Below are 27,434 nucleotides of genomic sequence, written 5' to 3' on the forward strand. Positions count from 1 at the left end.
AAATGATCCTTTATTCAGAGGAAAAATTTTTACCCTATTTTCAAATAAGAATTTATATTTTGAGAGGACAGAAGGGAGGAGAATTTTTAAAGTCTAGAGTGGCTGGTTTTAAAACAAGTATTAAATCCCATATTTAAGTTTTATAATCTGGACACTTTCTAGATTTCAAAATAAAACCAAAAAACCTTCACACAAACATTCACAGTCTAGATAAAAATAAATCAAAGACGAAGTATTAGTACATGGTTCCTCTGTAGTTTAAAATAGTCTCTAATACACAAAGTTTAATATAAACTTTGTAGTTTAATATACCTTTACAAAATCACACAAAGATGTTTATTCTGAAGAAACAGGTGATGGGACATCCTGGTCGGAAAGGGTGACTTTGTGGTGCTTACATCTTCTAGGACATATTGCTAGTCAGCCATCTTAACTTCCAGTTAATCTAACACAAACTAACTTCAGTAAAAATAACGAAGAGACTGAAGTATCTCATAAAGCCAGTTTATGTCTAAGAGGATCAATGTTTGTACCCTGGCTTCTGGAAAAACCAGAACCAGGTACCCAAATATGGCTTGTACTCTCCCTCCTTTTCTCATCTCTGATTCTTTCTGCAAGTCAGAGTTCACCAAATTGTAGAGCTGTCAAGAGCACCAAGTGCTACTCAAGAATAGGCTGATTATGATTACTGAAGTTTGAAGAAGCCTAGTGAAGAACTCTGATTGGCCCCTTTTTCCAATCAACTGTGACTAGAAGAAGGTACTCAGATGGAATTAGGTGTCCATCCCTCTATTACACAATTGTTGGGGTGGGCTTACAAATGCATAAAAGAACTTTCTAGAAAAGATAACATAGATGGAATGGGGAATAAGTTTCCAGAAAGGTACTTCTGTACAGAGGAATGCTGAGGAGACAAAATAATAGGTATTCACTCTACAGAATCCATGACTATTAAACTAACAATTAGATGCAAAAGTAAATGATAAATACGGTGAGCACTCAGTTATAATAGGGCACCATATTTGGAGGTTGGGGAAAGCCTTTTTCAAGGAATGTCCTTTAACTTGGAATGTAGAAATAAACAGGGGAAAGGTATTCCTGAAAAGGGAATAGTAAGTGGAGAGGCTTTAAGGTAGGAAAGTGCTTAAGTGTTGAAAAGGAAAAAAAAAAAAAAAGCTGGCCAAAAAAACCCAAAACAAACAATAACACAAAAAATCAAGCCTATTGTAAGCTGAGAAAGATAAAGACATACAGTTGCACAACTTGAAGTTACAAAGGCATGGGCCTGACCGTGTCCACTGTGGATGAAGTTAAAGATTTTGTATTTTTTTTTCCTCAAGTGCAATGGGTTTTGATTTAAAATGTGATAGAATCCAGTGGATGTTTTCATAACTTACATCACACAGCTGAGAATGCTAGGGCCATGGAAGGTAAGAGTAGATAGATAAACAAATAGAAAACATTTGTAGTTGGCATAAGGTAAGAGATAAAGACTGAAATTACATATTATGAGTTATTATTTTGACAGATTGACTTTTTTTTCTCCTACTATACTGAAAATCACCACGTGGAATATCTATGTTCAGCAGGGCTGATGGAGTCTGACATTTCTTAATATGTGCCCACCTGTTCCAAGATCATGAGAATTTAAGTGTATTGTTGAGACACTGGATTCAGATCTTATGTGAAGAAAGAAAAAATACTAAGTTTGAAATGATGCCTTTCTGCAATAATTATTCCATAAAAATAACCATGTATTAGTTTTAGGAAGTTAGAAATGCCTATCAGAGATGGGGCACCTGGGTGACTCAATTGGTTGAGCACCTGGCTCTTGGTTCATGACCTCATGGGTCATGAGATCAAACACACATTGGGCTTCCTGCTCAGTGGGGAGTCTGCTTGGGATCTCTCCCTCTGCCCCTCCCATTCAGTGTGCTCTCTCTCTCTCTCTCTCTCTCATCTTGCTCTATCTCTAAAATAAATCTTATAAAAAACGAAAGAAATGCCTAAGACAGTTGATATATCCCATGGCCCTCTTTTCAGCAAGACTTTACCAAACTGATCAATAATAAAGAAAGGAGTGTGACATTTTTAAAGACATCACAGAAATTGAATCAACAAAACGGATTATACAAATGCTAGAAATACTTGTCTTTGTTCTTTTTTTTTTTAAAGATTTTATTTATTTATTTGACAGAGATCATAAGTAGGCAGAGAGGCAGACAGAGAGAGTGAGAGGGAAGCAGGCTCCCCACTGAGCAGAGAGCCCGATGCGGGACTCGATCCCAGGACCCTGAGATCATGACCTGAGCCGAAGGCAGCGGCTTAACCCACTGAGCCACCCAGGCGCCCTGTCTTTGTTCTTCTTTGTCATTACTGTTTCTGGAGAAATAATTTCTTTGAGATAAACATAGGACAGAACTACAGTGGAGGTCAGCAAAGGAATAAAAATACTCCTGCTTGTATGTGGTGAGAAAACACTTAATCTGGCATTGAGTCCACACATACTTTTAAAATAGAACAGAAAGGGAAAATCGGTCCAAAATTACCAGTTACTTTTTCTACAAACTGACCACCAACCAATTTCATGGAATCTTTTTTTTTTTTTCCTTTTTTAAATTCATTGTCTGGATAGTTAATTTGGCCATGTGTAAAGACATCAATTTAATTGTCAGGATAACTTCACCAACAAAACACAGTTATTTATAGTGTACCACATTTTTACACAGCAAAATTCTGTAAGTTAAGTAAATTAACTAAAAACATAAACAGAGTTCTCCCTGGTTAGGACAGACTAAGCTATCCTGCTGCCACAGGACACTCAACATTAATTCACTGGCTTAAGGAATAAAAAATTTCCCTTACTCATTTAACAATCCAGGATGGGTGTTTTAGGCAATGGACAACCTAGCTACCCATATGCCATGATTCAGAGACCCAGAGGGACAGTGGCTCTGCTACCTTCAACAAATGACTTCATAAGCAATGATGCTCTGCTCATCTCAGCCAGTATGAAGAAAAGAGTATATATGGCAAGACATCCAAATTTGGGGTGGGCCAGGAGAGAATTCAGTTACATGGCAATGCCTCTGCAAAGGTATGGTGTACCCAGTAAGACAACTAAGTCCCAGCCCAACTCCATACATTTGAAAGAAGAACATGGATTTCATTGGAGACCTGTTTCTATTAGGTATTTAAAAGAAGGTAATTTTTTTAGAAGAATATAATGTAAATATCTAAAGAGACTTAAAATATAAGGCCAGTCCTCAGTTCTGATATGAGTCTGGCTCACAGAGCAGCTGTGGGAGCTTTGAGGGGGGGTGCTTCTTCATGGGAGGAGGGGGTCCATGTTAGCTATAGCTCTGACACTTAGGGTCTATGTGATCTCGAATGTTCTCAAGACAATGCAAAAGAATAGGGTATGAATTCAATGACTTTAGGTAATACAAGAAAGTAAAGCAAACGACTCAGTGGTGGATATGGAATGAGAGCTTAACAGATGAGATTTTTGTGCTCCTGTTCTCCACATCATCTCTGGCTCAGAGAGGTGCCATCTTCTGAAGGAACCAGACTTAGCATCAGGCAACCTAGAGATGGCTCCTCATAGCCCCTAACAAATTTAATGATTAGGATATGCTTGTAGATCAGGTAGGATTTTAGGGTTCTACTCAATGATACTGGCTTAATCCAAAAAGTCGGCTGTGGCTCATCTTGCCCTTCTAACCTTAGTGAGAGGATCAGGGAGCTGTACACATCAGGAGGGGGATCACTTCAATGAAGTCCTGGGGTTGGGCCAAAGCCCATAGGCTGGGATTTCCTCCCTCTGAAGAAAATTCCAGATTTTTTATCAATAAAGTATTCAGTCAGAAGGTTGGGTTGTGGTGAGATAGAGAGAAAGAACATAAATGACAGAATTGTTCCCATGTAGTCAGCCTCCTCAGACAGCCAAATAATGAAAATAGGAGAGATCTATCAGCAGGTATATTCATCAAAATTCAGAACCGAAAGGATATATATGTTGAAGAGTATTTGCATGTGCATGTGTGTGTAGCGAGGAGTAGGTGACAAGGCTACTAAATACAATTTATGGGGAAAGACAATCAAATCAAATAAGGAGGAATTATCCTTACATAGGCATTGCAGTAGAGTATGAAAATCTCTAAATAACTTTCTATCAAAAGTATCCTGAATAAATAATATCTATGCCTTTTTACAGGGAGGAGAGTTAATATTTAATATTAAGCTTACTCTTGTCAAAAGCAGGCAAGAAGAAACTAGGTTACTGGTCTTAGAAACATGCTAAAATGCAAGCAGTGTGATAAATCTTTTGTTAAGTTGTATTTTTATAAGTTTTCTCTAAACAGCACTGCTGAATATTGTCTGATAAATTGTAGAGGAAATTGGCACCCTTTAAATCTTCTGAGAAACCAAACAGTAATAGAATATATTAGAAGAAGCATGGCTGCAATTTATGGTAATCATCAAAGACACAGGATAAATTTGTTTTAAATGAGAAAAGTTTATAAAGTAATTAAACTATTTTTCTGACCAGGGAAATATAATTTAGGCTTAGTCTTGTAAAACTAGCATATTCTTTTGTTCTTGGGGGCTGAAATTTTAGGGAGATATCAACAACAAAAGGAACTGACAACCTGTAATGTGTCTAAAGAAGGGAATACTGTATCTGCATAGAAATTGTTAAAAATGAACAATTGTTCACTCTTCGGTATAGTCAGTCAATAGATACTCGGAAAGCCTGGACTAAGCGGGGGCCTCACGTGTAAGATAAAATCTCAACCCTCAGAACAACTGTTCTCAGCCTCACATTATAGACATATTTTATATGATAAGGCATCCTGTCTCCAGCTCCTCCAACCAAAATGCGCGCTCAGCTCAGATGCAATTGTTTTTGATAATAAAGCGTTTCACGGGAGTGCCTCATGGAAAACAGGGAGTGAGGTAGTGTTTCAGACTCAACATACTGAAGAGCTTCTTGCCCTGAAAGAACTGTAGTAATGCGGGCATTACAAAAGCTAGAAGAATATAATTCTGAAACCCAAATACCGCGGTTTTGATTATACCTCTCATTTGCTCGAGTGATGTCCATTGTTTTCCTCTTGTCACCACACTGCACATTACAGATACACTGCACATTATCGATTCCCTTATTTCTGTTAGTGGCTACAGAGAGGAGCATGGCAACTCTGCTTGGGGTCTGTATGTTGACTGTGTGTGTGTGTGTGTGTGCGTGTGTGTGTGTGTGTGTGTGTGTGTGTACCTGCTGAATCAACAGCTTACTTATGGTATCACCTTTATTAGAGTGCTGTGTAGGGTAGGCCTGAATTGCGGTGTGGCCATTTCAGTTTAAGCAATTAAAAAGTGCATTTCAAAGTACATATAGGGGCGCCTGGGTGGCTCAGTGGGTTAAAGCCTCTGCCTTCGGCTCAGGTCATGATCCCTGGGCCCTGGAACTGAGCCCCACATCAGGCTCCCTGCTCCTTGGGAAGCCTGCTTCTCCCTCTCCCACTCCTCTTGCTTGTGTTCCCTCTCTCACTGTGTCTCTCTCTGTCAAATAAATAAATAAAATCCTTTTAAATAAATAAATAAATAAATAAGCATATAAATATATCCTAATGTTCTCTGTTTTTCAAAGGATTTCCTCAAATCCAAAAGAATACACGGTTTCTCACTGAAACACCCTCCACAACCAATCCCAAGGAGACTTGTTAAAGTACACACACACACACACACACACACATATTTACTGTTTCCCTATAATCTACCTGAACTTCCACTTTATAATTTTTTGTGGAACTTCTGCTTTTCTGCTTTTTTGTATTATTTCTTTTCTTGGGCATTCTTTGACTTGTCTTTTTTTCTAATTTCTTGAGCGGGTATTTGTTTTCATTTTTTTTTATTTGTAATTGTGGAAGTGTTTGTATTATAAATTTTTCTTTGACCACTGCTTATAGCATATCTCAGAGGTTCTTGCATTTAGTATTTTTATTATTTGACTGAATTCTGTAGTTTCAATTTTATGTTTCCAATTCACCTGAGTTGTCCTATAGAAGAATTTTTTTTTAAGATTACTGGTGGAAGGGCCTCTTATTATTTTGATTCGTTAATAATTTCTAGTTCTATTGCACTGTAAGTGGAGACTATATTTTGTAATACTTCTGCATTATAGGACATCTTGATGTTTTCCTTGTGAACTTGTGTATGGAAAACTTTGTAAATGTTCCATAAGCATCCAAAGAGGAAGTATATTTTCTATTATCAAAGCCTAAACTTTGGTATATAATGATAAGATCTATTTTATTCACTTGTTCAGGTCTTTGGGCTCTTTGATTTTGGTTTTGTTCACTTGATCTGTCTTGGTCTGAGACTGGTGCACGTCTATGAGTTATAATTAAAAATTCAGTCTATAAAGACTTCTATAATTATGCTATTTCTACCTATGTTTTAGAGTTTTTACTACATAAACATGGTTGCTGTATTCTTTGTTCAAATATACCTTATCATTTTGAATCATGGTATTTAGCACTAAAACATATCTCTCATCAATTTTTTTAGCTTTTTGGTTGAAATGTTACTTTATCTGATATTAAATTCACACCCCTTCTTTCTTACCGTTTCTGAGGACCCAGTATACTTTTGTCTGTTTTGTTTGCTTGCTTTTCTGAATCCCTTTATTATTCCCCTTGCATAGAGCATATGGCTTGGCATAGCTATGGAAACCAAAGTAAAAAGCCCAGTGATGAGAGTTAAGAAGGCCACGTACTGCATGGAGCACTGGGTGTCATATGCAAACAACGAATCTTGGAACACTATTCAAAAGATAATGATGTACTGTATGGTAATTAATGTAACAATAAAAAAATACACTGTTTTAACAAGTAAATTAACTTCATTCATATTTATTGATATGACTGATATGTGTCTTTTAACTTGAATGTCTGAATTCTGTTGGTCTCAATTTTTGTCCCAATAATTTTATAACTATGCATATTAGGTTATACTTGCTACATTTATTTCTTTACAAAATGTGCATTATTTGCTCTTTAATTAAAAATGATAACTAGAGCTCAGTCAGTTAACCATAACGTTTAAGTTAGGTTATGATTTTGGGGTCCTGGGATCCAGCCCTGCATCAGACTCCCTGCTCTCTCTCTCTCAAATAAATAAATAAAAATCTTTCAAAAATGATAACTAGGAAGAATTATATTTTCATTCTACTTGTCATCTTTAAAGTTATGTCTTTCATAATGCCCTCTGTTTTATATTTTTTTTGGAAAAGAGTTTTGAGAAAAAATTCAGTTTGGAGCCTAGTATAATTTTATTTTCTAGCTTGTTAGTTTTTAACAATACCTTTGAAATCCTACCTATACCCTATACGTCAATCAATGAGTTTATTCTACTTTCTACTTCTCCTCTGTTGTCTCCACTCATATCTCATTGCCTTATTTCTGCTTTGCCATAAAATATGATATCCATGTGTTCATCTTCTACACTTACCCACACCTTTGTTTTTGTTTTAGGTCCCCAGTAACATGCATTAAAGCCCATCATCAGTGTTTGGTGACATTTTCCCAATCATTTATTAATTGAATAAAGCAGATCTAATAAATCTTCATGGAGAGCTCATACATACTGTATGTTCTAAGCTGTATGAGTTTAAAACTGTTTAGAGACCCTTAACCATAGGAAACAAATTGAGGGTTGCTGGAGGGGTGGTGGGTGGGAAGACAGGGCACCTGGGTGATGGGCATGAAGGAGGGCACATGATGTGATGAGTGCTGGGTGTTACATGCAAGTGATGAATCACTAAATTCTACCCCTGAAATTAACAATATGCTGTATGTTAAAAAAAAAAAAACCCTCTTTTTTGCAGGTTTTTTTAAAATCTTAATGTTTGACAAACACATTTGCTGGACATAAAAATCTGTCCCTACATTCACTTATTCCTTTTTCTAAAGTGACTCTCTTTTTGCCTCCTCTTGTATTTTTTTTATTATTACTATTATTATTATGTACTAACATATATTAGTTTCAAGTGTACAACATGAGTCCATATTTGTATACATATGAAATAATCCCCACTACAAGTCCTATTAACATCCATCACTGCACAGAGAATTTTTTTCCTTGTGATAAGAGCCTGCAAGATTTCTTCTCATAGCAGTTTTCAAATAAGCAATATAGCATTATCGATCATAGTCACTATGCTGTACATGGCATCCCCATGACTCACTTATAACTAGAAGCTTGTACCTTTTGAACCCATTTACCTATTTTACCTGCTCAGAGTAGATGGATTCTTCCTGGCAATGCTTTTGGCTTAACTTTACTCTGGTCATTAGCTCTGTTGTTTCTTCCTCGTACTTTTTTTTCTTTTTTTTCTTTTTAACACTTCTTGCTTGACCTCAAGATCTTGTGGCATTGTGGGAACATAAGAGATCATTTGCCGGGAGTTGGTTTTATTTTTCTCTCTTTTTCCTTATTCTTCACTTTGGCTACAGTTATTTTAAGTTAAGCCATACTCTAGCTCCAAGAATGTTGAGTGTGTTTCACATACAGTTCTGTTGATCTGTTTTTCTCTGTTTTATTGCAGGAAATATTGAGTGAGATGGATTTAGGCACCGGTCATTCTTTAAGCTACTATCATGACTACTACTTCTTCTTCTTCTTTTTTTTTTTTTTTTAAAGATTTTATTTATTCATTTGACAGATGGAGATCACAAGTAGGGAGAGAGGCAGACAGAGAGAGAGGAGGAAGCAGGCTCCCCATTGAGTAGAGAGCCTGATGTGGGGCTCGATCCGATCCCAGGACCCTGGGATCATGACCTGAGCCGAAGGCAGAGGCTTTACCCCACTGAGCCACCCAGGTGCCCCTACTCTCATAACTTCTTAAGCTATTCTCATGACTTCGCTTTTCCCCAAGAAACCAGAGTCTAAACACTCCCTGCTGGGAGTAACTAGAGGGCATTACCCAAATGTTTCTCAGCCTTCATAGGGTACCATAGTCTAGGCTCAAGGTAAATTTACCTTAAAATCCTCCTTATTAGAAGTCTCTTACTCATGCCCTTAAAAAGTGAGGAAACAAGATTGCTGAGTATTTGGGAAGCAGACCTCCTACATTCAGTAGCCAAAAGCCCCAGTATAAATAACTCCAGGGTCAAGATCTCCTAAATGTCTTTCTTGAGAATAAGAAGCGGATTCGACAACAAAAAAAATATAGCTTCATCACTAAAGTGCATCATTGTAAGAGGCTTAGAGATTGTCTGGTATGACTAGAAATTAAAAACTAAGATAAATACAACAATGTTTTAAAACTCCTGTAGACGGGGTGTCTGGATGGCTCAGTGGGTTAAGCCTCTGCCTTTGGCTCAGGTCATGGTCTCAGGGTCCTGGGATTGAGCCCCACATTGGGCTCTCTGCTCGGCAGGGAGCCTGCTTCCTTTCCTCTCTCCACCTGCCTCTCTGCCTACTTGTGTTCTGTCAAATAAATAAATAAATCTTTTAAAAAAATAAATAAAAAATAAAAAATATAAAAACTCCCGTAGACACTGACCGAGTCATTACCAGAAACCAGATCTCCTGATTCTCATTTTCCTGCTAGTGTTTGTGTTTTCGTATCCATTGCATGTTCATTTATTTTATACTTACAAAAGAAACTACCTACTCTTCTTCCCCATACCCTCGTCTTTCACAAACATTTAAAAATTAAAACCAAATGAGGATAGTTAATTTCAGTACAATTATTTTTCAATGTAACTGTCAAAATGTTTCTAGTTTCAATTTCTTAGAAACGAGCAATGTCCAGGTGACTTAGAGAGAAATCTGATTATTGGCCAAAAGGAAAATTCTGTATTCAAGTTAGCAAATTTCAGTACAAAAATAGTTTGTGTGGGGTGCCTGGGTGACTCAGTGGGTTAAAGCTTCTGCCTTCGGCTCAGGTCATGATCCCAGGGTCCTGGGATCGAGCCCCACATCAGGCTCTCTGCTCAGCAGGGAACATGCTTCCTCCTCTCTCTCTGCCTGCCTGCCTACTTGTAATCTCTGTCAAATAAATAAATAAAATCTTTTTAAAAAATGCCTTAAAAATAGTTTGTGTGTTGGAATAGCCTTTCCTTTTAAAACTATGGAATGCTTTATGAATTTACATGGCATCCTTTCTCAGGGACCACATTAATCTTTCTATCATTCAAATTTCAGTGTATTTGCTGCCAAAAGCAAATGACAGTATTGTTTCTTACACTTTCATGCCTAGTTTATATGAGAAAATATTTCAACAATATCAAGAACTACACAGTCATTAAGCATTAAGTTTAGTTGGCTAGCCTGAACAGAAAACCCAGATTTTATGTACTTCTCATAAATTACTTTACTGCTAACCAAAGCTTCCGGATAGCAGTGAGAACACACATAGCAGTATGACTTGTGCCCTGAGTTGGTATCAAGCCAGTCAAAAGCAAATAAAGTTGAACCCTACATCAACCAGTAAATGTATGATCTCCAGCAACTTTTATGAAATTCTGAACGTGATTACCAACTTACCTTTTCTACCTTTATAGACTGGTGATCCTCTGTGGACTCAGGAACTAGATGAGAACCCAAGAACAGGATGATTTTTTTTTTCTTTTTTCAAAGATTTCATTCATTTATTCTACACAGAGAGAGAGAAAGCACAAGTAGGCAGAGAGACAGGCAGAGAGAGAGAGAGAGGGAGGCAGGCTCCCTGCTGAGCAGAAAGCCCGATGTGGGGCTCGATCCCAGGACCCTGAGACCATGACCTGAGCCAAAGGCAGAGGCTTAAGCCACAGAGCCACCCAGGCACCCCAGAGCAAGATGATTTTTTAGATCCCGTTTACCCAGAACATTCTTTATCTCTGATATCATATAATAAATTACCGTGTTACATAATAGAACCCCAAGAACATCCACTTTGTAATAAATTTAAGAACCATATGGAATTTGGATTTTGATGAATTTATGGAGAACTCCTTTTTATCATCATGCAAAAAATTACTCAGTCTCAATTTGCAAAGGTAGAGTGAATACCGGTCAACATGGCCTTTCTAGTCTCAAATACTCGAGGCTCTTTTTAACACAGTCCTCAAATCCAGGATGAAATGGACAGACTGGCTGTATTAGAGACACTTATTTGTTACCAGCATCACCGTGGGTGTTACGTGCAAAGGTGCACATGGCTCTCTGTTTGAGAAGGGAAGGAGGTAAGACCCTGTCTTTACACACTGGTTTTCATAGAAGTGACATTTTCTCATGTTGTCAGCATTCAATTTTCCACTGATGCACTTACAAGTTTTCATGAACACTTGAATGCAAATGTGACACTAACCCAGAATGAAGTCAGGCTCTCCTCTTAGAGCCGTAGGTACTGAGACACTGGCAAGCAATAAACACTCACCACTGGCCCATTTCCACAGCAAAGTTTCTCATCACAAACTCACCAACAACTTTTGACCTCTGGACCCAAAGACCATCAATTACCCAGCTTACAGAAGTGGAATACAGTGAACTAGCAGCATCATTTGGCCGTCACCGGGTTAACATCCTATCATGGGTTGAAAAGCAATTTGTCCAATATTTCAACTGCCAGGGAGAATTCTTTATTAGCTTTTGGGTAGGTTTGCCTTTCAATTGGATGATTTGAATAGCTTCTGTGGTGGAGAGATGCTGCCCTCAGATAATGATTTTGCATTTCACCTCATCATTAATGCTTTGGACCTCAAGGGAAGTCACTGTGCCTTTTATGAAGGTCGAAGCATTTTATAACCTTAATAAAGACTCATAGCCTCAGGAACAGCAAGTGTGAGCAAGTGTGGGGGATTGACTGAATAAAAATATAACTAAATTGGCACTTTAGACTAAACACATTGGAGGACTTCAAATGCAAATCAACAGTTAAAGAGTACAATGACACCCCAAACTTCAGTGCTCTTCAAACACACAAACACAAACGCATGCATACACATGGGCATTATTCAAAGCAAAAAGAGAAATAATCTTTTTTTTTTTTTCCTTCTGGAGAAGCTTTTCTCTGTAATTTTATGTTTAATTGCTAAATATTTTACATGCTTACAAGCTTGACAGACTTGAGTTAAAAATAATTAATAGTCATGGTGATTCTTAGTTATTGTAAATTTCTTTCTGTATAGCATATAGGTTACTGTATATTGAAGAGTCAAATGAATACAATAAGCCAGAGTGATTATGAAAACTATACCACATTTCCCAAGGTCACTTTGTCCCAAATATAACTAATAAATTACTGTTTTCAATAACTTACTTAAGGGTACTCTCCAGAGGAATCATTTCAATTTAATAATTCAAGGGACTCTTTCAATTTTCCTAGGCTTCTACTTCCCTCCTCTGGGCATTGTTTACTGGCCATACTTCTGTTCACAGGAACTGAGAAAGAAAACAGGAGCCCCTATGACAGGCATTGTGATAAAATAATATCTCATCTTCTTTGAGTGTCACAGAAACCTTCAGAAAAGGCATATGATTCCTATTTACAGACTGTGGATTAGAGAGCTGAAATAATTTTGCAGGGTCATATTCCTGAGGGTTATCAGGGCTCAGTTCTACTGAATTCATCCCATTCTTCAACTGCAGAAAACCAGGCTGTCTATTGCAGCAACAGAGAGAGAAGACTAGGAAGGCAGGGGAATGATCTAGAGTAGGACAGTACATGGAATGCGCCCAAAAGATCCTCTGAATGATAAGACACCTGACCAGGGGGCTGGTTCTCATGGTGAGTCCTGGGGAGCCTGATGTGACATGCCAGGCCTGAAGAAGAGAGGATCGGGTCTGAGTGAGGGCTTGAAGTCAAAACTTAATAGTCAGCTTTGTAGACTGTCATCTGGCTAGATGGACACTGAGTTTCCCAATTAATTATGCCATAGATTACGGGAAGGCTTCAAATATCCAACTTTATTTGTGTACTGCTCTATGAACTTGAGCTGTGTGAGGGCAAGGTATGGATCTCTCACTTTATCTCAGATATCTAGAAAATGCTTGCTAGAGGGTAGTTTTTCAATAAATTAATAATAAATGAAGATGATCACAATTCAACCTAGGCAGAGAAAAAAGTCAGGGTTAGGATTTAGACACCCATCCTAAGCCCAAGGCCACTGTTTCTGGGGCTAGAGAGCACTCAGCAACTGAAACACATTAGTGTACCCAAGAATTCAAAAAATAAGAACAATGCTCATTAACTTTAACTCCTTCATTAAAATCTGCCACATCAATATCCTGACTTTCAGAATCACAGTTTCTCTTGAACTGCCAGACTTGCATTACAGGGCAGAAAGCCATTTAATTATTTGAGGTTTATTCAATATATTTCTACCATCTTTGCAACTTGTCGATATTCCCACCATTTACCCAAACCTGGAGCTGACCTCTCTTGAGTCACTTCATCTAGCTTCATGAAGCCCTTGTCTCAGCACAGGTCCTACAATGCCTTTAAAAAATATGTATTTTTTTAATTTATTATTTGAGAGATAAAGAGACAGAGATAGTGAGAGAGAGCACAAGCAGGGAGAAGGGGAAGTAGATGCAGGCTCCCCATTGAGCAAGGAGCCTGATGTGGGATTCGATCTCAGGACCCTGGGATCATGACCTAAGCTTAAGGCAGACGCTTAACCAACCCAGCCACCAGGCACCCCCTAAAATGTCTTTATCCTCTTAATTTAACCTTCACTCATTCACTCATTTATTCTTTTGTTCTCAAAATGTATTAAAACCAAACTGTGTACCTGGCAATGAGGATAAAATAGTTACCTTAGTAGCCATCATGGAGCATACCAGTTGTCAGGGAAAAAGGAAATGATGAAAAAATTTATAATGTAAAAGGCTTTAATAAGGACAAGTAAGGAAAGCTAGCAAATCAAAGGGCTGCTATTGTCTGTCTTCACAGACACTACAAATCTTAAGCTGATGCATATTCCCTCTTTACTTTTAAGCCGGAACAATTGAAGCTGGATGGGCAGTATCTGCCTGCAGTTATATGCACTGACCTCCCTTACCTGATCTTGGTTTCCCTTTATCTCATTTCCTTCACTACTAACTTCATTCTCATCCTTTCTCAGTTGTCTCAATGAGCACAATGAGATGGGGTATGAGGAAATACATATACCATCCCCAAAAATATTCCTTTCATTTATTAGGTATCTGGAAACTTTGGACGTAACAAACTGTCTTGTGTGCTTATTTTCCTTCCCGGAAAATTATACTGAGAGTAAGACCACAATTTCCTCAATATTTAAATGTTTGAGGGATCTAAGGTCTTATTTCCGATACAATGAAGTAAGAAAGAGGTAGCAAGACTATACATTCCTTTATTCCTTCATACGGTCCTTCATTTATCACTAAGTTATTATGGGGATATCCTGCACCAGGCACTGCTTTTAAGCACTGGGAGAGTAAATAGTAGAAATATTTAAAATGATAAAAAATCTTTGCCCTCATGGAGGCTGCATTCCAGGAGAGCAGACAAACAACACATATATATGCTCTGTTCAAAGACAAGATATATTGGGGTGCCTGGGTGGCTCAGCTGATTAAGCATCCAACTCTTGGTTTTCTGCTCAGGTCTTGGTCTCATGACTGGTGAGATCCAGCACCGCACAGGCTTCTGTGCTCAGTAGGAGTCTGCTTGAATATTCTCTCTCCTGCCCCTTCCCCACTCCCATTCTCTTTCTCTCTCTCTTGCAAATAATAAATAAAACTTAAAAAAAAAAAAGATGAGATATATTGTGATAAAAGATGACACAAGGAAGAGAAATACAGATAGGTTATTGTTTTTTACACAAGAAGGCCGGAGATGAAACCTTGCTAATAGCTCTAAGGAAGATGAAGCAATGGTCGAGAGGTTTCAACTGAGCCAGCCAGATGCCACTGGCCATTTGGTTTTGTAGGGGAAACCTACCAGACAGAGAAAACACAGAGTGCAAAGACACTTATACAGGAGTTTGTTGGTAAATCTGAGGAATACTGAGGAGGCCACTGTGACTGGAATAGAAGAGGGGGTGACAGGTAGCGAGGTTGGGAAGGTAGGGATCTTGCAGATTGTCCCACAAGCAGGGAGGAGACAGAGTGACATTTCTGAGACTCTCCGAAACAAACCAGGAGAGAGACCGTGGTGGCTTAGATGAGAATGGCATCCGTGGAGATGCTGTGAGATCATTAGACTCTGGAGACATTCTGAAGGGAAAGCTGAGAAATTTAGCCAGTGGATGTGAAGCTGGAGGTGAGCAGCCAGATTTCCAGGAATAGGAAAGAGCTAGAGGACTGCTCGAGTTGACGAGATTGAGTGAAATTAGGTGGGCAAGTACAGTCAAGCGAGGGGGCCCTTTAGCAAAGAAATGAGGAAGGGGCAATCAAGAATGGAGTAGGGGCAGGGAGAGGGAGAAAAGCAATCTGAGGGCTGAGAGCAGCCCCATTTTACACTCAGGGAACCCCAACAGCCGTGCTGAGTGCCAGTGACCAGGAACTGCAACACCGGCAGGGCTGGCTCTCCCACTGCCTTACACAGATAATGGCACCTCCTCAAAAGCCTGTATACGCAACCTGGCCTTGGACCCGCCTTATGGGAAAACTAGCTTCTAAGGAGTAACTTGAAACCTGTGAGCAAAGTAACTATCGCATGGATTCCTAGATTGACTCACTATTGTCTAGTTCTCCGAAGTACATGGATCATGAGGGTAGTATTTTTTTTTTCTTATGTGTACTTCTTCATGAATATGATTACATTTCATCTGTCTATTTGCCCCCATATTTCCATTGATGCTGGACATTTTAAGTTGTGGGATCTTTCTATTTATATCTCCCAAATTATCACTCCCTCCATTCTGGCTAAAACCAAGGTTGGTTGTGTTACCGTAAGACAGAGGGAGCTGATTTAGATTTGTCTACCAACCAGCCTTGCTACCAGAGACATTATTTCACTGACAAGTGATAACTTTTTCTAACAATAAGGTACTTAGACTGCAACAATGCTATTACATTGTAACCATCAGGCACTGTATCCATGAGGCTAAGCAGAAGCCCTTTTAATATGAAAACATTTCATATACATATTACATATATTTAGAAACTATATTTTATATAGTTTCTGTATATATACATATATGTATATAAATATATATACACATATATTTTATATGTATCATTTTCTGTATTTTACATATATTATTATATACTACTTATGTATGTACCTTCTGCTGCATTATAATGAATGATTTAGGTCAATCTGGAATAAGATTCCTGTTTCCCAACTCTACAGATTAGATGTTATTAATATAAAAATATGCATGGTATTTTAAGGACACAATCCTCCTCTCTCTTGCTTGAAGGAAGAACAGCTTTTATTAAGCTGTGAATGTTAAAGGAAAAACAGATGGAAGTAAGATTATTATACTAAAGCATTAGCAAAAAGAAAGAAAGAGAGACAAAAGAAAGAGAGACAAATAAAGAAAGAAAGAATTAAAAAAAAAAAAAAACCTGTAACTCATGAAGGGTGATGGAGGAAAAGGAAGAAGGTAATGGAAGAATGAGATTATACCTCAGGGGATTGATGCTCTTACTCCTGGCCTGTGAGAAGAAGAGAAATGAATGAGCAAGTTAAAGACTCCCGAGATAAAATTGTTTATTAAATATTTCCATGAATTTAAAGAACAATTCTTCCTCCCTAATATAATGAAATATATCAATTGCTATCACTTAAAAAAATGAACAAAAAACAAGCATTTTCTTCTGGAAGTTTATGTCTGAACTTCAGACATAGAAATAGGTAGACTCCTACCACATGGAAGGTTCTGTGTTATGAAGTAATGAAGAGCAATGAATAGATTTGGGGCTGGAAAATCAAACCAGTTCTTAGAGGAAAATGATCAGCCTCTACGGCTCATGCCTGGTGACTTCAGCCTATTTTAACATGTGTTTTAAAAAAGTCATAAGATTCTAATTTTCTTCCTATGATAAATGGATTTTGGTATAAAGAAGTCCTGGCTATAATTCTTCATTAATTTCCAAACCACATTTATCATTATTAGAAGTTTTATGAGAACCATAAAGATAAAAATTGTTGGGCGCCTGGGTGGCTCAGTGGGTTGAGCCGCTGCCTTCGGCTCAGGTCATGATCTCAGGGTCCTGGGATCGAGGCCCGCATCGGGCTCTCTGCTCAGCAGGGAGCCTGCTTCCTCCTCTCTCTCTGCCTGCCTCTCTGCCTGCTTGTGATCTCTCTCTGTCAAATAAATAAATAAAATCTTTAAAAAAAAAAAAAAGATAAAAATTGTTGTTAATACCTACAAAAGCCTACTTACAAAAAAAAGACAAGAGACTAAAGGTCATGATGAAATAACTCTCTCTCCCTCTCTCTTTCTTTCTCTCTCTCTCCCACAGACACACTCCACACAAATTCCATGAAACAAAAGAAATGTCCAACTTTATTAACAATGCAATAAAACCAATGCCATTATTTTCACCTATCAAATTGCCTAAGTTCTTTCTATAAAATCATATTCAAGCTGACAATGCATCTTTTATGAAGTAGATGGGCCTTCTCTTTCATTGAACGGATGATAAGTTGGTATTTTTAGGGGAACGGTTTGGAAATATGAGCTCACATCACTAAAAATGTTGATATATTTTGATCCAAATAGCTTACATCTGGGAATTTACCCTGAGAGAAAAAGCGTTGAATTATACATTGATGTTAAGTGGTGTTTATCAAAGTGTTAATTGCAATAATGAAATATTATGAACATGTAAATATTCAAGAATAAAGAATATTTTAATAAATTATGGTGTGTTATGTGGAGATTAAGTATAGTTTGAAAATGGCATACTTTTTAAACATTTTTTAGGAAATCTTGTCTAATGTAACAGAAGAGTAAAATTAAGATACAAACTATATATTTGGTAAGACTACAATTTACTAAATACACATACACACACACAAATAGATAGACAATTGTTCTCCACATGCTATATAGAAAAAAAAAAAGGTGAAAAAGAAATTTGCCAAAACATTAGCTGTGATTTCTTTCTAAGACTGTGGGAGACTTTTATTAAATTTTCTTATTTCTATCATATTTCTCTAACCTAGTTTGTAAGCCAGAGAGATGGAGATAAACATGGGTTTTTAAAACCTTGTGTTCTGGGCAGAGTAAGGGCTTAGTTGTTCAAGCAAAGGCAGAAAAATAAACAGGCAAACGTAGCCATTAAATATCTCCAAAGCCCAGCCTTGCAGAGAAAGCCACAGACTGACAACTCTGGGGATAATGTATGGGTGACCAAGGGAAGCAGCATGAATATTTTCTCTTATGAAAGAACCATGAGATTTTGCATATTTAATGCAAAGCTGTGAAAATGTCTGCTTTCATGATCTGATATGAAAGATCTGCACACATAAAAACTCCTTGGAGTTCAATTTGTCTACTTTGCTGGAAGACTGAGTCAGTCTCTCCTGGGAGGCCACCTTCCCTTTCACAGAGTCTGGATGTCATGGTGAGCCAACATGTCCCAAATAGGACATATACTCATTTTATTTACATATTTTTGTGTGTGGGAAATAGGAATTTTCCACATGTCTATTGATGATATGGCATCACAGAATATTTTCATTTTCTTCCAGTTCTGTGCATTCCTTTCTCTACACTTTTGTTCATTTTTCTTTTTCCTCTTAAGATGGACCCTTATTTCTCCTCTGCTCATACAAGTCTAGTATCTTCTCCAAAGCCCAAGATAAGCACCCCCTCCCATTGCCCATGAAAACCTCTTGACTCAAGAGTCCTCGGTGTATCTCTCCCTTTATCATTTTAAGCTCCACACAAGTTAACAACTGATCACAGAGTAGATTTTTCCATAGCTTTCCAATTAGTCCAGGGGTATTAGAAGGCAGGAATCTTGAAGTACAATTATTCTTCCCCCCACCCCTGCCATGCCTAACTCAGTGCTGATCACAATAAAGGCTAATTGAATGATTTCCAAACATGTTTGAAGTAGTTCAGTGTTCCTCCGGCAGGTTTTTAGCAAAACAATTCAATGCATTGGGTACCATGAGGTTGTTTAAAGAGAGTACTCCAAGGAACATAAGAGAACTTGGACCAGATGGGTCTTCATTTCAATATGGCGGGGGAACATTTCCAATGCTGAAAGAGTGCTTTTTTCCACCTCCTCCTGTGTAAACTCTGGCTTGTCACACCTTAATTATTTAACAGCCCCTGCCTGGCACGAAACCAGAAGAGACTGCCTCATTAATGTTCCATTCCAGCACACATTCTTTCCAAAAGCCTTTAAGAAACTCATGAATATTTCATTGTCTCCATAAGTGCCAGGAAGATGGCACCATTATCTAAGAAACTGAATGCTACTTGCTAGGTTTGCTTCCCTGAGCTACTTACGCCCAAACAAGGTGCTTTCCCTCAAGAATCCTTTTGGTGAGTCATACACAGGTAGGTGACACAAATGAAAAGCAGAATTTTAAACAGGGCATTTGATAACAGAAATCATGATGTGGGAGCTTCTCTTTAAAGGCAGATATCTGCTTTAGATTGTGTATACAAACTCAATCAGAGCTCAGGAGAGTTAATGATGTTTAATCTAATCTAATTTCTTAGTGGTACTTAATGAAAATTAAAAAAAAAAAAGTGAGGGAGGTAAATCTGACCATAGAAAAGGTCTTAAAAAAAAACAAGGGAAAAGACTCTGGTCTTGTTCCTTTCTTTTCTCTTCTCCCCTCCCCTCATCGCACCCCACCTTTTTTTTTTTTTTTTCTTTTTACAGACAACACTTCAAGCCAAGAAAACTCTAGTGAGTTTGAATATTTAATGTTATGCTTTCCCACCCTCTTCTTTCACACTCTTCCCTATATGCTCAAGAGCCATATGATTGGGGCCATAAGGAAAAGCTGCTTTACTCAAATATATCCAAGCTGTGAGCCAAGTTTGAAAATAGAAACTTAAAAAAAAAAAAGAAAAAGTATACCACATTTCAAAGTACCCCAGGTCTGCGATGGCTCATGAATTCTAGGACATGGAACACAATTATCAACCTTGGGCTTGTTAAATGAGATTATATTTTCCAAGTACTCATTCCACTGAAAATGAACATTTGACACCCTAGAATTCCTGCAAAAGACACAGACATTATTTTCCCATTTTATAGGTGAGAAAATAGGAAGAAGTTAAATGATTTGTCTGAAGAAAATACATAGCTATCCGATGGTGGATCTAACTGTAAAATGCACACCCACTGATCTGTCGAGATCTTTTTCATTGAAAACATGTGCTGTATTCCCAAGGGACATTCCTTTCCCAGAGACTTATTATTCTTTGCATAAGACTAATACCAGTATAAGTACTGTTTCAGGGTATTTTGAAACTGGGTGCAAAACCTAGCTCAAAATTGCCGTGAGGGAAAAAATGTATGGAAAAATTTGGAAAATGTCTCCAACTGACAACTAATCATCTTTTTTTTTTTTCCTTGCTTAAAAACACTGTTTGAAAAGATCTGACCACTAAGAATATCATTTACAGCAAGAACTGGATGTGAACTCAACAGCTCAGCACCACTCACTTGGATTCATTAGACCATGTTCCTTTCTTTCTGTTCCCAATGGCATATTTCATTCTATCTTCATGAAAGGGACAGGTCATTATCTGCAATTTGACAAGAGAGGAGACAATTAAAATGCAGCTTGACCATTACTAAAATAATAACAGAGTTATCATATTATAACCTCAGCTGGGAACGTGCCCATTTTTTCTATAACTGAATACAATTCTGGATACAATCTCTGAAAATTGAAATTTGCTCCAGTTTGAAATTGTTTCCCTGATAACCAATCCAGTAGTCTTGTCAAGAACACTCTTCTGTGGCCAATCAATGTTGCATCTAGGCAATTATATACAAGTAACACTGGGTGATTTGGGGCACAGAGAACACCCCTGACCAGTCCCCACCTGCTGATGGAATATTATTGCTAAGAGCAGTGCTGCTTCTGGGATTCAGCCCATGCAGTGTGGTTCCCAGAGAACCTGAGACTGGACAAAGAATCAGGGCCTTAAATGTCAGCCTTGTAGGGCGAAAAAGATTTCAGGCAGCTCCCATGGGCTTCTCAGGGCTTCTCAGGTGGCCCTCAAATCCTCACCATCTATAAACCATCTACCAAATAAATATTGGATGGATGTGTTGAATCTTTTTATGTGAGAGTAATTATTCTTCTTTGCAAATGTATCAAAGAAACGAGGAAAAGGAAGGCAGACACAAAAACTGGCAAGACTGCATGAACTAAATATGACGTAAATGTCACAAATGCATTGATTAAGCTTATACAGTGCAAGACCCTTGCACTGGGAAGCAGAGAAACGGAACTGTAATCCCAGATCTGTCACTAAGTAGAAATAAATGTATCTTCCCAGCCTATCTTCCTAGGCTGCTTCAGGATTAGATAACGAATGTGAAAGTTAGACAATAATATAAGTGAAAATGCTCTTAGTAGCAGTTTATTCGTATGAATATTATTAATAGATAAAGCAAAGATAAAAAGGTAATGTAAAAACACAATTATAGAAATACCTAAGTGCTTGTCATAATGTAACTACGCAGCTTTATATTCTGTACAGTGCATATTTATAACTGAGAAGATTGTTCGTGGCCTGGAAACTAAAATTAAAAGTAATTGTCGAAGAATGTTCTAAAAATTCCCTGGTAACGTTCATCAAAATTCTGCAAAATGCGAATATTTTCTTTTCTAATGTGGATCCCAGATTCCTATTTTTGAAGTCTAATACCACATATTTTCTTCAGAATCTCATTTCCCGATTAAACAATCTCAGTGTCTATAGTGGTTAAACATCAATAAGATATGTACTGCACTCACTTGTGGCTCAAATCTGCATTGAGGCCTGGGGAACACATGGAAGTAGAAGACATTCCTGGCACTGAAGAAGTTTAATATTTAACCTCATGGAAATTTACAGTAAATTATAGGTTTTTTTTGTTGTTTGTTTGTTTTAGGATTAGAAGTGAAGAAAGAGCTGCAATGGGGCATAAGACAGGGTTTCCCCATAATCCCCAAAAGAAATGAGGCACTGTGGATCATTCACACATCCTTTCTTACCCTCTCATGTTTTAAAATTTCCTTTCACCCCCCTCCACACACATCCAGCAATAATATTATCTTGTTCCTCACTTTAAGCCAAGCTTCTTGAAAGCTAATTGTTTCCCAAGGTGCTGTCTGCATGGCCCCACCTACCCAAGGCAATCGCTAACACCAGGGACCCCCACCTGAGGTTATATCAGAGAAATTCTACCTAGCGCTGCTAGTTCACTTGGCGTACATATAGTCTGCTTTCCAAGCTACTACAGGGAACAGTTTTTCCAAACTCTCTGCCTCTCAGGACACAACCAGACATCTTTTCCATCTCCAAGGTCAGGTTCCTCTTTATTTTCTTCCTGACCACTATCCTTTGCCCCATGTTTTAGGTGTTTGTGATGGGGGTACCTGGGTGGCTCAGTGGGTTAAAGCCTCTGCCTTCAGCTCAGGTCATGATCTCAGGGTCCTGGGATTGAGCCTCGTATCGGGCTCTCTACTCCGCGGGGAGCCTGCTTCCTCCTCTCTCTCTCTCTACCTGCCTCTCTGCCTACTTGTGATCTCTCTGTGTCAAATAAATAAAATCTTTTTTTTTTTTTTAAAAAAAAAGGTGTTTGTGATGGTAGCACTCTACTTCTATATTAGTGAGGACAATAATAAATGTTATTTTAAAATCCCAATACTTCAAATAATAATGATGATAAAAATCTCTCTCTTCCACCAGTGCAAAGGGAATCAGAGGACTCTGAATCAGGAGCATCCCGTGATGGAAGGAATCCAGATCCCTGAGTTGTCACCAGGGAACCTATCTTTTCCCCCATTACGTTGTGTGGTGAGCAACACAGAATATTCTCAGAGTTTTGTCCCTGAGATTTGGAGATCACTTGTTATAACAAGCAGAATGATCCTGACTAAGAAACCACCCTGCGGCCCCCCCCTTAAAATCCTACCTATTTCACTGAACACCACCACTATTAACCCAGTTACCTGAACCAGGACCTGGGCATGAGTTTGGTTTTTACTTTTTTCTTATTCCCATCTTTCCATCCTCACAAAAACTTTTTGATTCTACCTCCAATGTAGCATCTTTGAAATGTGTGTATTTCTTGGTACCACCAGTACATAATCTCATTGCCAATTACCAATATTCTTTCCCAAATTACACAGCCCCAAAGCACTTTATCCTTCATTTCAATTTCTAGACCCAATAATCCATTTTCTACATGGCATCCTGAGTGAGCTTTTAAGGGCCCAGCCTGGTCATATCATTTCTGTGCTTAATATCTTTCAAGGAATTGCTATTGCCACAGGATACAGCTCTAATTACATAGATCGGTTATTAAGACCTCTCATGACCTGATCCCTTTTCCTCATCAGCCTCAATTTGCCACTTGCCCTTCAACTCTACACCGTTTTTTGAAAACACCATTCTCTCCCATACCTCTGAGCCTTTGTAATCCTTAACGTCTACCTAAAGCTCTTCCCCTGATTTCATGTCCTCTTTCCCCTTGTTCTTCATTTTAAACTTTGCTTCTTGAAAGTCTTTCTTGATTCCCTAAAATAGTTGGATTATGCGTCTCATGTCACATTGTCACAGAACATTGATTTTCATCTGTAACCGCTGTCTTCTTGTCACTTTCCCTAAACCCTACATTCCTTATGGTTCGGGACTGGGGCTCAGAATGTGCTCGATAAATATTGAGTAAGTGAATGATTAACCCTCTTTTATATAAACAGTTGCTTGTGGAGAGGTCAGTGTAATCACAGACTAGAGTCTTTAAAATCTCCAGAGTTTATAAGAAGTCTTACCGGCTGTTGTAAATGCAAAAGATTCCCACTATTTTGCATCTCTTTGGTATATGGACAATATATAGGGCTAGAGGCTAAAGGTCAAGGAGAAAAACCTAGAAGTTTAATATAAATATTTATATTCTTACATTTTTTTTTAAATATGGAATGATTCATGAATCTGTGTATCACCCTTGTGCGGGGATTTTAGTATACATGCTGCCAAAACAAATACTATATTCTTAGATTTCTATTTCATAATCTAATTATTTTTAAAAGTTTTCCTATTGCTACAGACACACACACACAAACAGAAATGAAAATACTTCTGCATTTTTCAAATATGCATGAAATTTATAAGACCTGCATGCATATCTAAAAGCACATTCACCAGATATATCCACATAAGCACAATTCCAATCAAGGCAAAAAATGGAACTTAAACTGTAAGCCCTTAGACTCAAAATCAACATGAAAATCCAATTTAATCATTTTGCAGGGTTCATCCTTTCAGTAATCCCAATTTTACCCTTGACAATAATCAATGCCATTTCTTGGGATTTTCTTTTTGTGATTTATCCCCAAAATGTAAACAAACTCATCTAAATGGGCTCATCTAAAAATACTGAGTTCTATTTAATAAATTCCTTTTTATTGGAAAAAATTTTTGTCAAAAAAAAAAACAAACCCAAATGGGTCATTAAAGCAATTATTGTGACTGTGTAATTTTAGTGCCCAAATTACCTAAATAAATAGTATTTACTGCAGCAAAATGCAAGCTTATTGTCTTTTCACTTACTTTCAAATGAAAAGAAAGACCATTCCTGATGTTCCAAAAAAATCCAAACTGCTCATAGACATGATGGTTTCTGATTCATGAGAACCCCATTGCTTCAGCCCATAGGTATAACATGCTTTGAAAGAATATTCACATTTATTTTCTTATTTTTCATGTTTCATATTTAATAATTTTATTATAATTTCACAGTTATTGAAGCTACATAACACAGCTGTGCTGTTCTATATCTGGACTTGCTGCATGCAACATTACGTGTTTGCCACCTGTCCTAGAATTCATTCTTAGTCTTTTTAGAAGTATGCATAACTCTTAAAGCATCCATGCTTGTATTCAAATATGCATATTTTTAAAATCCAAGAGGTTCAAAACTTGTTAACTATAAAAAAAAGAAACAAAATCTGATCATTACTGAAGGCTAATTTTAGGGGGCTAGGAAAGGGCTTTCCTTTTACTCTAAATGCTTTCTTGCCCTGCATTAAAACAAGTCTCAAATCCCTTTAATCAAGCACCAATCTTCTTTATTCCTCTACATAAAACTGAAAATGCAAAGAGGTGAAAAATATTTAATATTGATTAAATATCGATACTAGTTTCTAATGAGTTTTTAAAGAAGAGGAGACACAATGAGGTCAGTAGACACGGCAGAAAGGAGAGGCCAAAGACCAATTCCCATCAATTTCAGAACTTTGAGGCCAAAAACTCCTTGTTCTCCAGTTATGATTTCCCCACTCCTGACTCTAGCTGATTCACAGTTAATGAAAGAAGGACTTCAGATCATGTGATTCATTCTTTACCCCTCAAAATCAAACATATATTCATTTCTTTATGAACAGGTACCCTTTGGATACAACCCACAAATTCAATCATAGCATATGAAGTATCCTAAGTCATTTAGTAATGGTTTTAAAAAATGAATTCCTTATCTAGTTTCAGAATTTGTTAATGTATTTTAAACTTGAGAACATTTAGTTTTATTTAAAAAAAAAAAAAAAAGAAAAGATGTTTTGTTGACTTTAAGTGCCCTCAGAATCAGACACCACACCAAAGTAAAAATCAAAGCCAGGAGAAGTACCATTTACTAAGCTTTGAACTTACATACCAAACTATGCATTTTACACACATAATGCTTTAAATCTTTGCAAAGACCCTGTAAGGTAGATGTTACAGTCCCATTTTAAAGACAAACAACAACAAAGTAATGCTGAGAAAGGTTAAGTAATCTACTAGCCAAAGTCACACAATGAGCCTGCAGATTGTGGTTAGATCTCATTTCTGTTTGACTCAGAGCCACGTGTGATGAGAAGGTAGGTGGCAGAAAACCTACTTTGATAGAAAGGTCTGTGTCCCACAGATATTGTGGTGAACAGAAAGGGCCAAGAACAAAATAGAGCAAGAGGGATCTGGAAGCTACTCTTGGTCTCCTAGAAAAGCATGGTACACATGACAGACTCACCAAGGGGTGGGCCTATAAACAGTAACACTGAAGTTGTGTCCTGATTCTACAACCAAGACTTCAGAATTTCTGTTATAAACTCTGCTAGGAATGGGTGAGCAAGTATTTACCTAAATGCATTTGAAACAGAGAACAAACAAGACCTTAGCACCTGATAAGGACAGTCAGGGAGTCCTTTCCTAGAAGGAATTACCATCTTCTGAAATGTGCCTGGAGATGGAGCAAAAGGAAATAGTTTCTCAAACAAAATAAGATCATACCAAACCATAACTCTGGCCATTTGATGGGTTTCACACAATGTACTTGAAGGAAGAAGCCCTTAGACTTTCTGGAACCATATCTGGTTCTCTATAAGGTCATTCTCAAAGTTGGACTTAACACAGGTAACCTAGACAGCTCATCAAAATGTCCTATTAGGGGATGTCAGCAGCCTTCTACATCTCCATTTCTGGCCTCCAAAAGGTATGTAATTCCCCACAATGAGAGAACAAGGCTGTTCTCTTGAGAGAAGCATAATTCATATAGATGATTCATCTGATTCATCAGATGATCCTTAAACACACCAGTATAAACTTGTTGGGAATCACAGTCACAAGGGTATGCCCCATCAGAATGGAAACCACTTAAGGTTGTTCTTGTTGTTGTTTGAGAGAGAGAGAGAGAGAGAGAGCACACATATGTGTGTCTGTGGGTGGTGGGGAATGGGCAGAGGGAGAGAGAGAATCTCAAACAGACTTCCAGCTGAACAGGGAGCCCAAAGTGGGGGTCGATCCCAGGACCCTGAGATCAAGACCTGAGCTGAATTTAAGAGTTGGACACTTAACCAACTGAGCCACCCAGATGCCCCTGGAAATGATTTAAGTTTTGCTTTTAGGAGAAAGACAGAAATGTCTGGAGCATGGATCCATGCTCAGAAGGAGCACTGTGATTAAAGCAGTGAATAACTCCACACAAAGTTGTGAAAACCTTAAGAGAGGGAGATGCTTGGTTCTGGAGTGCACTTACAGATGCTCTAAACAGTTAAAATAAAAAAGGAGGGGGTTGGTGCATAAAGACGAAATACAGAGTCTTCTTTGTTGCATTTGCATGTAACTTTCCTCTTCAAAAACAATGAATATAAACATTTTTAAGTCCTTTCGTGGTGTGACATAGCAAAGGACACATAGTCAAAGCTTAAAATTCTTTTTGATTTGAAACATCAGCTTTATTTTTTAATAATTAAAAAAAATCAATTTAATGAAATCTGTTGACTATAACCCATATCCCAT

The 27,434-nt window shown here is 37.8% G+C and overlaps 1 pseudogene; it reads right to left on the reverse strand.

The window, feature by feature from the left end:
- Positions 1-10,135: 10,135 nt before the first annotated feature.
- Positions 10,136-10,236, reverse strand: LOC122903855 (annotated as a pseudogene).
- Positions 10,237-27,434: the final 17,198 nt, after the last annotated feature.

The sequence above is a fragment of the Neovison vison genome, chromosome 3 (assembly GCF_020171115.1).
Source record: "Neovison vison isolate M4711 chromosome 3, ASM_NN_V1, whole genome shotgun sequence".
Taxonomy (NCBI): domain Eukaryota; kingdom Metazoa; phylum Chordata; class Mammalia; order Carnivora; family Mustelidae; genus Neogale; species Neogale vison.